This window comes from Actinia tenebrosa, unplaced genomic scaffold (assembly GCF_029948245.1).
Source record: "Actinia tenebrosa isolate PJP-AT-01 unplaced genomic scaffold, QUT_ActTen_1.0 PGA_scaffold3__52_contigs__length_22856419, whole genome shotgun sequence".
In the NCBI taxonomy this organism is placed as follows: Eukaryota; Metazoa; Cnidaria; class Anthozoa; order Actiniaria; family Actiniidae; genus Actinia; species Actinia tenebrosa.
In genome coordinates this window covers 21,301,538-21,312,619 of record NW_028292580.1, presented here as the reverse complement: position 1 = coordinate 21,312,619, position 11,082 = coordinate 21,301,538, and the positions used below count along the sequence as shown (strand labels likewise).

General features: G+C 36.2%; 1 long non-coding RNA gene across 3 annotated transcripts; it reads right to left on the bottom strand.

Annotated features, from left to right (window-relative positions):
• LOC148908888 (uncharacterized) lies at positions 1 to 7,991 on the bottom strand. Of its 3 annotated transcripts, none has more exons than XR_016120806.1 (4): positions 7,870 to 7,991; positions 4,338 to 4,441; positions 2,056 to 2,180; positions 1 to 1,443 (listed from the first exon to the last, which is right to left on the bottom strand). It is a non-coding gene; the product is annotated as an uncharacterized LOC148908888 (long non-coding RNA). The 3 variants fall into 3 exon arrangements; XR_016120807.1 differs by lacking the exon at positions 7,870 to 7,991 and adding an exon at positions 6,307 to 6,520; XR_016120809.1 differs by lacking the exon at positions 7,870 to 7,991 and adding an exon at positions 6,192 to 6,285.
• Between the last annotated feature and the right edge of the window lie 3,091 nt (positions 7,992 to 11,082).

Sequence of the window (11,082 nt, the reverse complement as noted above, 5' to 3'; positions counted from 1 at the left end):
TTTTGTGCAAAAACATCCTTTATTTTTCTCCAAAGTATCATATTACATATGGTATGTTTATAATGTCTCTCTATCCTTCGTTTGTTATACATTTTTGTTAATCTATAAATATCTTTTATACGATTAATGAAACGTGATTTTGGACTTTAAACCGAGTGCTTATGGGTTTTTTTTTTTCCGTTCAAGCCTCCTCCACGTCGAGGGTTGAATAAAATTTGTTGTTTAGAGTTTTCAGAAAATTCCATTATTTCAAGTGCCGCATTCTTCGCCCTCTCAATGCGATGGTTAAGGTGGGTGGCTACAGGGTTGAGGCGCCAAAGCAACGCTAGTGCGCGGAAGGGAGGCGAAGAAAACAACCGAAATGACTGGAAGTTCTTGGCGATTGTTTCATTGTGACTTTTATTTTGCATGCTATCTAGTCATAAATACAAATTAGAGAGTTTTAGATTGATTTTTTTTCTCCCCGCAAACGGCAAACGTGACCACGTTTTCATCGTTTTCCTGTATTTTACTTTACCTTTTACAAACCTTCTCACCAGGCGCAAATACTCTTTTGTTTTTCTACTACTTGGACTTTTTCGCGATTCTTTTTCAGTCATTTAAAAGAATCAACTGACGTTTCACGTTTGCCGTGAACGTAAATCTAAAACTCTCTAATATTCGTTCCGCAACTTGAGACGCAGCGGACTCGTTTACTGCATGTTTTCATGGACCAGCCATCGCTATTCATTAATGTGTAATAAATTACTAATTTTATACTCCATGAAAAAGTTTGTGGTTTTTGATTTCACATAATGATATCGAATGTAAATGTTGTATATAATAGGCGATCACAGAATAGCGCAGCGCACTGACTCTAAAAATAGCTTAAAGATTCGGACAAAGATTGCATTCTGTTTAACCGCTACGAGTATTATACGAACCGATTTTATTATTTTTACTTAAAGTTACAATAATGACCCATGTAAACTAAGATCAACTGCGATCGGCTGTGAAAATTATCTGCTGAAAGTAAACTTGTAAGTTTGTTTGTCCGAATTTCGTGTTTGTCTTCGTTTTTACGACGTCATGGTTGCGCTGCGCTATTTAATTAGAATATTTGTCACGCAAAGCTAAAATTCTTTTTTACAATGCGAATCGAAAAACCGTGGGCACCTAGAAATATTCCAGGAATGTTCTATTCTTCTTTGGCCAATCAGAATTGACTTTCTAACCACAAGATGACGGAAAGTTAACAATAACGCTTCTGATTGGCTATTAAACATTCTTGAAATATTCATTAGAGTTCATTAAATTATATTTTGGTAACGTTATCCTTCCGAGACTTGCTTACCAATATGGGATAAGTAAATGTATTTATGATGGAAGTACTTTGGTTTTCTATAACTATTTTCTTTAATTTCTTTAATCTTCTTTTTCTTTATTCTTTTCTGTATCTCTTGCCTAGGAACGAAGCGTTGGATTATTAGAACTTCATCTAAAAGTTCTGCGCTATTGCTGCTGACACAGAATCAAAAATCCCAACATAGGCGGTCAAAGATTTTTAACGAAGTGTGCCAGGCTAGATCTGAGGCGGGCTGGACACAGATTATGGATTCAAAAATACTTGTAATTGTTAGCCTCATGTGCAGCCGCGATGAGGCGTTTCCCCATTAGCGCTACTGGGGGAATGAAGGGAACCGGAAGCGCCTCAATGCGGCTGCGCAGAAGGCTAGTATAATTTCGTGATTGACTTGGAACTATTTTATAAAATAGACCGTATTCGTCGCGTCGTAAGGTTTTCTCATTTTAGACCACGTGTCATTCTCTTGAGAATAAGATTCTTCGTTTGAGTTGTATCCATATTCACGTGTCTTCTCATGCGCAACAGTTAAATAAGAAAATAATACTCTAGGGAATGACACGTGGTCTAAAATGGGAAAATATTCCTCCCAAGGTAAAGGGTCCTATTGCCATAGAGTGAGGATCTCTTGGTTTTCTCTTTGATCCGCGCGCGTTTGTCATGTTTCGATCCGCGAGTTATTATAAAGCCACACATCAGAGTGTTATACTTACTCGAACTTCGAAGGGCAAACAGCATCGTAACGGTTTGTTACATCCTAGGGTACTTCCTTCATCTCTGTAACCTTCAGCACAAACAGCTAAACATTTGAACATCATGTCTTCAAACAAACAGTTCGCTACAAGAAAAAAATATTAGGAAGATTTTTCAATTTATCATTCAAAATGTTTAGAAAGAAACTGGCCAACTTTAATAAAGTCTACAGCCCATGGGGTACTTCGTTTGTCCAAGTGGTAGGGGTGGTCGGCAGTCGGTTAGTTTTTGAAAATGATATCTAAAAGGAAAGCATAGATTACATTGAGGACACTGGAACTATGAATACTTCAAGTTTTCTTCAGGAGATTATTTCCTGGACTTTCTACTGCTTCGAACCCTCTAAAATGAAGTATTGAGTTCAAATACACCATAAACGAGATCTCCCAATCATTAGTTAACGATAGACCATTTTCTCAAGGTTGCGTGCGCATCCAACTTGACGGGCCACAAAACTGAAAAACGCAAATTCAGTAAAATTGAGAAGACAGTTTTATATTTAAAGAGGAGGATAATCGATTTTATGAATTCTTATCGGAAAAAAAATTCATAGCAATGCAGGATATAAAAGATATAAAAGCACATGAAATGCATTTATAGAAAAAAAGTGTAGGAATTGGCCTTTTGTTTTGACCTGTATTCGCGCTATCCACCTTTATTTTGAATGAGTAGCCTTGTTTAGCCTTGCAAGATGACTGGGTGTCAGCCATTATGAGAACGGTGTGCATAATATCAATAAATCTTATATTTCCAATCGACTGCCTCGAGGGATCATTTACAGTATGCAATTTAAAAAAGTGACGAAAAAACTCGAAGTGTTCACAATACGAGTGTCCTCACTGTAAAAGAAATGTTGAAGCCATGTTGATCTCACCCCTAAAAGGTACGACCATATACACCTATTTCAGAAATCGTTGTCGCACCAAAAGCTTCAAGCAACAAGCCAAGACTGCAGAGAACGCCGGTACTTTTAGCTGTAATTAGTTTATTCATGGTGCATTTTCATTTATTGACTTCACAAATTGCTCCAAGCAAGGCTGCTTGAGATGATAATAATTAGTGTAGAGCTATAGCCACTTGCATGAACCATGAATAAATCAATTATAATTAAAAGTACCGACGTTCTCTGGAGCCTTGGCTTGTTAGTGGAGGCTCTTGGTGCGAAAACGATCTTCGAAATAGGTGTATATGATTAAAAGGGATTGAAAGTGATATGGGTAACATCTTTCTTCTGTTAAGTCATCAGTTCGTTTAAGAAAATTAATAATAATTGACCCTTAAAGGTGCGGAGTCATGTTACGTAACTCAACCCCTAAAAGGTTCATACAGGAAATATTTTCAACCCAAAAAGGAGCGCTGATCACCCCTACCACTTGGACAAAGGGGCTGCAGTATTATCCTTTTTAAATATGTAAAATGTATTGGCTTTACGTCTATCACTCAAGAAGGGTTGGCTCATTCTCCCCATTCAGAGGCTCAGAATTTGGAATTTGGAAGTTGAAGAAAAATTGACCGGAGAAAGGCCCTCGACGCCGACAGGAGAGTCGACAGGAGATACCATTTTAAAAACCATTGTCTCACATCTGGTCTTACATGTGATGACGAGACATACAAGAATTGAAACTGATCTCTCGTCTTGATTCGAGCGTTTGGTTCCGGCTTCCCTCCCACTAACAACCTAATAAGCTTATTCTAAATCAATCTGGTAATTAGCTAATCTTTGAATTAATCAGCCGAGAAGTTGTTTCAGGGTTCGATCTGTAAGTTAGTCGTGCCCTGACTTTGGTCAGCCCAGAGGTTGTTTCAGGGTTCGATCTGTAAGCCATGCCCTGACTTATAGATCAGCCCAGAGGTTGTTTCAGGGTTCGATCTGTGAGTTAGCCATGCCCTGACTTTGATCAGTCCAGAGGTTGTTTCAGGGTTCGATCTGTGAGTAAGCCATGCCCTGACTTAGATCAGCCCAGAGGTTGTTTCAGGGTTCGATCTAAGCTGTGCCCTGACTTTGGTCAGCCCAGGGGTTGGTTTAGGGTGCGAATGAAGCATGAATGATTCTAAAGCAAAATACACTAAATCAAGGTTATTTACACTAGAATGTAGCAAGCTGTGACAAAAAAGAAAATCCTTTTTCATATTAATGAGTGTTTACGTAAACTCCGTATACTGGCCTATTGTGATAAAGAAGATGTCGCCTTTGACTTTTCAAGGGTTATTCCCCATGTAAGCCTTAACTAGACATACTTACGTCCATCATCCTCGTCAAGGTCATCTGAAGAGAAAACGAAATGAAGACAAATAATTGCCAAAATATAGAAGCATAGAGCCTTGGTAGAATAATTCATGTCGTATCTAGAAAACAAAAGTCAGAATAAGCAAGGAATACTAATTAATTTGCAGGTAATCACCAGTAACAACTTGTGGCCGTAGTGTCGTGTACTAGTAACTTTGGACAAATATTGAAAGATGTTGTAGTTAGGGACGGAGCATTAGATTTTTGAGAGAGGGGGAGGGGGGTGAGCAATTTATTTTGTGCAGAAAATTTTTTTATGCCTCATGGCTGTGCAGGAATATTTTTTGGGGCATAATTTGGATTTTTTTCTTGCACCTTTCTTATGGATGATTTTTTTTAATCTTTAAAGCTGTGCTCGAATTTTTTTTAGGGGTTTTTGCCAAGCCCCCCCACCACCCCCTCCCCCTCAAAAATCTAATGGTCCGTCCCTTAGTTATCCCGCTTGGCGGTATATCTATGAAATAGGAACTATGATATAACAGCTGATATATAGCTGATTTTGACCTAACAAAGAAAGATAATGTTCTTAATTGAGATTGTCGTAAATATTTACAAACAATTTATTAACAAATAATTAATCACTCACTTTTACCAAATCTAATAAATTGCAAGGCTTTCTTTTCTATGGCACATCGATCGTCGATCGGATGTCGTAATAATTAAATATCGTGCAAGGGAAAAGAAAAAGAAAAAAAATCAAAGACAATTATTTCCCTTTCGACAATCTTTTTCTCGTTTCCATTATTGAAGAAGTAGTTTTTTATTAACGAGATTTTTCTATCGAACTAGACTTTATTTCTACGATATTCTACTGTTATCCTTTTTAACAACCTATTCAATATTCAATAATTAAATGGATAACGATTTTTTCTTTTTCTTTCTTTCAACAAACTGAGCACTTGTCATGATTGAGTGCAATAGAGCTGTTCCTTCGCTCTACTCTGTAAGCGACAATGGAATTTTAAAATCTATAAAATTTCTCTTTTTCCATAAAAGCATGGTTTGAGCAGTGGACAAAATAATGTGTGTCATGAAAATAAAGGATTCATTTGGATTTGACGTAAACTGAATGATTCAATAGCCGAACAGGGTTTTTTTCAAGGTTCTAGAGATATAAACAACAAGACCTTATTGAAGGTTTATATAATGGAGTCGGTCAAATATTAGAGAGTGTTAAGATTCTCGTTAACGGCAAACGTGAAACGTCAGTTGACCATTAAAATATTACTTAAAACTAGTGAAAATGAATCGAAAAAATCTCCAAGTAGTAGATGAAAATAAGAATATGTGTCTTTGTAGAGAAGGTTTGCAAAAGGTAAAGTGAAATGTAGGGAAACGATGAAAGCGTTGTCACGTTTGTTGTTTGCGGGAAGGAAAAACGTGAATCTTAATCTGCCTATTATTGACTGTCTTTGAACTTTAGATACAAGTTTTTTTCCACTGTAGTTTATAATTCAATTCACACCTTTAGATAAATAAATATATTTTCTATTTAACATTCTAAATACTGAAGGAAAAAAAAAAACAGAATTCCGGCTGAAGTCGTCGCGGTAAATCGTGATAGCGGCAATCTCTTTGACATCTCTTTCTCTAGACCCTCTAGCGAATACAGGCAATTCCCGTTCCCTTTGAAATTTGAATGTCAGCATGATTTTGAGATTGTGTAAGCTATACAAAAATTTTCGAATAAAATAAGTGTGATATACTGACATTATGAGTAAAACTAACTTAGAAATCGCTTGTGAATCCTTCCTGATTCGAAAATCTAACAGACGTTAATAAAACAACAATAGTAGTAAAAATTTTTACCAGATTTGGGCGATTCAATCCATCTGTGAATTGTAAAGCAAATTTTAATGACGAAAGATCTGTCGCACTAATGAAAGATGATTATCACGTCTAATATAATTGTCTAGAGTCTCACCTTCGATGTGGTTGAAGCTCTCTCTCGACTTGATTCGTTATTTTGATGAAATTTTATACGAATTCAAAACACTTGACTGTTACACATCCCCGAGACGACATAGCTGTACGTATGTTACTAACTCCCAGATAAGATATATCAAGGTTAATGGATCAGAGAGGAGACATATTTAGTCTGCTAGCCAATGATAAAGCGAGAGTGGATAAGTAGTTGATGCATTACACATTACTACAGCTCGCCAGTTTTTTATTTGTACCTGTCAATTTGAAATACGATTTTTTTTTTCATTTCCGAGTGATTTTTTATCTTAATGAAGGCTAATGTGGGTAGATAAGGAAGTGATGGACTAAAAATAGCTTCTGCTACGATGACTACACCACACCACATCACACACACAATTACACCACACCAGATCTCATACCAGTACAACACACAACACCACAGCCCACATACCACACCGCATCCAGTACACCGCACCACATTACACCACACCACATACTATACACCACATCTCCAAAGCGAGTAAATAAACCTAACACGTTAAACAAACTTATTCTCATGAAAATAAAATACGAACATTTGAATACGTTTTCTATGAATTGCGTTCTTCTGCGTGTGGGGTTTCTTCGATATCTTTCACGGGGGTAATCATCTCCATCACTCCTACTTCTACACCTATTCCAATAAACGTTGTCATCGGAAGCCAAAGGCGAAAGGTCATTCCGACATGGAAATGGTTTCGTTGAATACAAAGAACATTTGAATCAGTCTCAACACTAAGGTCCATGTTCTTGACGAGAATAAGAAGCAGAAACACAAGTCATTCCAGCTATTCTTGGATCTTGAATGGACTTGTATCGCCTATCGCTTATCGCCTTTGGCGAAGACAACGTTTTTTGAAATAGGTGTATATCATTTAGAGAAAGCGCAAGTTTAAAACACCGCGCCTCTGAATTTTTCCCTTGCAAATATAAATAGAAAATGTTGAAATAAAATTCGTTATATTTTTGAAGGGAATTTTTGATCTAAAAAGTACTGAATTAAATTTAAGTGAAAAAGTGTGCCTTAAAATTGGGAAAATGAAAGATCAACAATGGTGCTTTTGTATTTGGATTATCGAAGGAAACTTGATCAACAGAACTGACATTGAAGTCTTGAATTAAAAAACTGAATCGGATAGAATAACATGGAAAAGATGGGCGAAAGCATGACAAATTGCATATTTTAGCAAAAAATGTAACTGTCGAATATTGAAATAAATTTCGAGATATAATTTTCTAATTAATATTCAACTGCGATAATAATATAAAGCTCAAAACTTTACGAAAAAGATTTTAGTTTCTGATAACAAAAGAGCCTGATGAAATAGTGTTGGTTTTGCATAAAAACGCTAACACTTCCCGTTAAAAAATACTTAAAAATATAATTGTAAGGTCGAATTTCATATGTCAGTGTTTTTGTTCTTTTTCCCATTACAGATAATGAATATATAAATCTGAAATAAGCCAGTTAAGTTGTCCTGTATTGTACAGAGATTTGAGTTATGAATTTCAAAACCTTTACCTTCTTTTGCCTGACTTTGGCTCGGGCAGATAAACTGGCGATTCAAGTTGTGAAAAGGACTTTGCGCGTCTTTATCAAGGATGAAAGAGTGAAGCACTTTATACTTTGGCTTAAGTAAATTTTCATTACCATGGAAACGAATGAGTAGAACATAGACTACGTTGCTATGGAGATCACTCTGATCGTTAACTTAATGATTTACCATAGATTTTTCTGGGTGGAAATGTTTACCTCATGAAAAACAAGACTTCTGTGATGTCTAGATGTGCTATCTTAGATTTTTATGATTTGATAGAGCAAAAAAGTTGGATACGAATTTAAATGAATATGATTAAAAAGGCATTGGTAAGCAGATGGCACGGCTGAATCAATTCTCCTATATTCAACGAGTCGGTGAACGACTGATAAGAAACGTTGTCTTTTCAGGCAGATTTTGCAGAGATGCAGAAATTACCTCATTGTTTTCTCAAAAGAAATGATACTCTAGGGAATGACACGTGGTCTGAAATGGGAAAAATTTTCACCCAAGGTAAATAGGTTTATTTATATAATACTCTTAAAATCCAAGTTTCGGCAAGCAAGAAATACATAAATTATTGCTTCAAGCCGTTAAAAGGATTTTATACATTTATATCCAACTGATAATAATTTTTGAGATAACGAGGTGGGTGTAATGAAGCTTTCGATAAGACAAGTTATGAATAAGGTATACATAAAAATATATATATATATATATTAGAGGCCGTAGGCTATTTGGAACTTTACTTGGAGGTGCATTTTAAAGAAAATCAGGAGATTTGAAATAGACCCTAATTAAACCCCCCTCTAGGGAATAGAATTGTGACGTCACTCATATATGGAAAAACGACCTCAGGACGGTTCAAAACGAAAAGCAGTTCACATGATGGCAGCTAGCCATAACAGGAGGCAAGAACATTTGAATCTGGTCTAATCTGTTTTACAAGAGAAAGAATTCATTTTCCCAAGGAAAAAGATTATTGTTGTGCCTACTGTCATGGCTGCCATCACGTGATGCAAAAACCTCTATGAATATTTTTCTTACTTTTTCTTCATAACGTGACTATATATTACATTGTTTTATGAGGTGGAGGTTAAATTATTGAGAAATTTTTTTGCTCTCTATATCGTCTGCGTTAACTTAACAGTTTCAAATAAAGATTAGACTAAAGACTGCTCCTCTCACCACCCCCCTCAGCTGGGAGTCACACCCAGTCCTCAAAACTACGAACACGACCACAACACTTATAGCGGTTATTGGACTAAAATAAGTCATAGGAAACCCATGGAAACACTAGCCTCTTAAAACTTAATTAACCTTTTATTGGGCTTCTCCTTTGATCCAAGGGTTTCATTTTTTCTTCTTCACGTCGAGGTTTGATTTAATTTGCGGTTTTCTATACTTATCTCTGCCTGAAAATTTGTACTATAAACACGCTTAATTCTTATACGAGTTTTGAGTTGGCTGTTCGGTTAAAACTGCTGATTAGGTCTTGACTGCAAAAACATGATACAAGGTGTTGGTCTTGATGTAGTTTTGTATGCATTAAGTACATCACTGAGATTGATGGGGTGGTGAGGACTACGGCTATAATAATAAAGGCACGAACTAAGAATGCTGAGCGCATATGTTACAGTACAACCGCTCTCGGTAAGAGCTTCTTCTTTATTCTACTCTCTGATGAACTGATTACATGAGCTGTATTTATAACGATTCTATGACAGGTGTCAATCTCTTGTCAATGTGATATAATCGTCAAATCATGATTGACTAAAAGAATAAGTAAGTTCCTAAATGCGTTATTCTAATGTGACGAGTAATACGAGTGAAAATCTAGGAATTAAACATAGCTTAAACTAAAGTTAATATATGAATATATCGTAAATGTATTGAAAAGATTACAAGGAACATTTCTATCATAAGACTCTAAAGAATAATCCTAAAATAACTGAGCAAAGGGGTAAAGAGTGTGTAGGGCGTAACCAGAGGTATACATGCTAATGGGAGGAGCTAAGAGGTTTACTCGTGAATTCAAAGCATACCATTATCTAAACTTGTGCGTGATGGTAGCCTTACTGAAATCTTATATCGATATTTTTTATCGATAGCTAATGGACTAGAGATTGATAATTTTCATCTTGTTTCCTTGAGATAAGCAGTGGTAATTAGAAAACCTATGTCTTGCTTATTAGTCTGTTAAAGCATTCATTTTATCTCTCATAACGCATACTTCTAAGATACAATGAAATCTTTGAACGGTTATTCGTAATAATTACCATGAATTACAAACCAGTAACTGCACTTGGATGTTTCAAACAAGTTTACAGTTTTTACATTCTCTACTTTCACATCCCCATAATGCCTTGCGTCTTTGGGGGTAACCAATCAAAACACTGTCCCAAATTGAAAGGTTTCTTAATTGAATTCATACTATACCTGCTTTTATCTGTACAATACTGATTATCAGTTTATTCCAAGTTATTTTTGCGTGTACAGATCATCATCAAGAGTTTTGGTCTTACAGAAAATGCATTGACTTACGAAAAAATGTTTAAAATTTACCTTAAACGTCTTCAAGCTTTTGTCTTTTTCTGTTTTTTTAATTCTTCATTTTATTTTTGGATACCAAACAAGGTATTTTCAACATTGTCTGATCAGTCTTCAGCAAAATAAGTGGGTTTTTATCCTCTGGTTACCCCCCAAAGACGCAAAGGATTATTGGCCGGATGTGGAAGTAGAGAATACTAGAGTTTTCGTTGTAAACCGATAAATTTAAATAGTATTTCTATCGTGTATTCATCGCAAACCAAAATTCAATAAAAATTCATCAGCCAATCAAATACTAGTCTTACTGGTTTCCATGGCAATTACTTCCCCGCTACGCCACGTGGAGGCTACCGTTCATCGTAGCGGATTTTCCCACTCTGTTTAAACCAACAGAGGGGTGTCCAATTGGGGTGTTGTGAAGCCGACAAATCACAAGCCTTAGTAGAATACAGGCAAGGTCCTGTAGACTGCCTTAAGAACCAAAAACTAAGTTTTCAGGGGATCATCGTCATTAGCTAATACTAGCGGTACCAACTAACAGCGGCAAGGTAGGGGTTACTCCACAACTAGCCGACACACACACTCGAAGGCGCACACACACTCGTCGCGCGCGCATCGCAATGTTTTATTTTATTTCTTTATTTCAT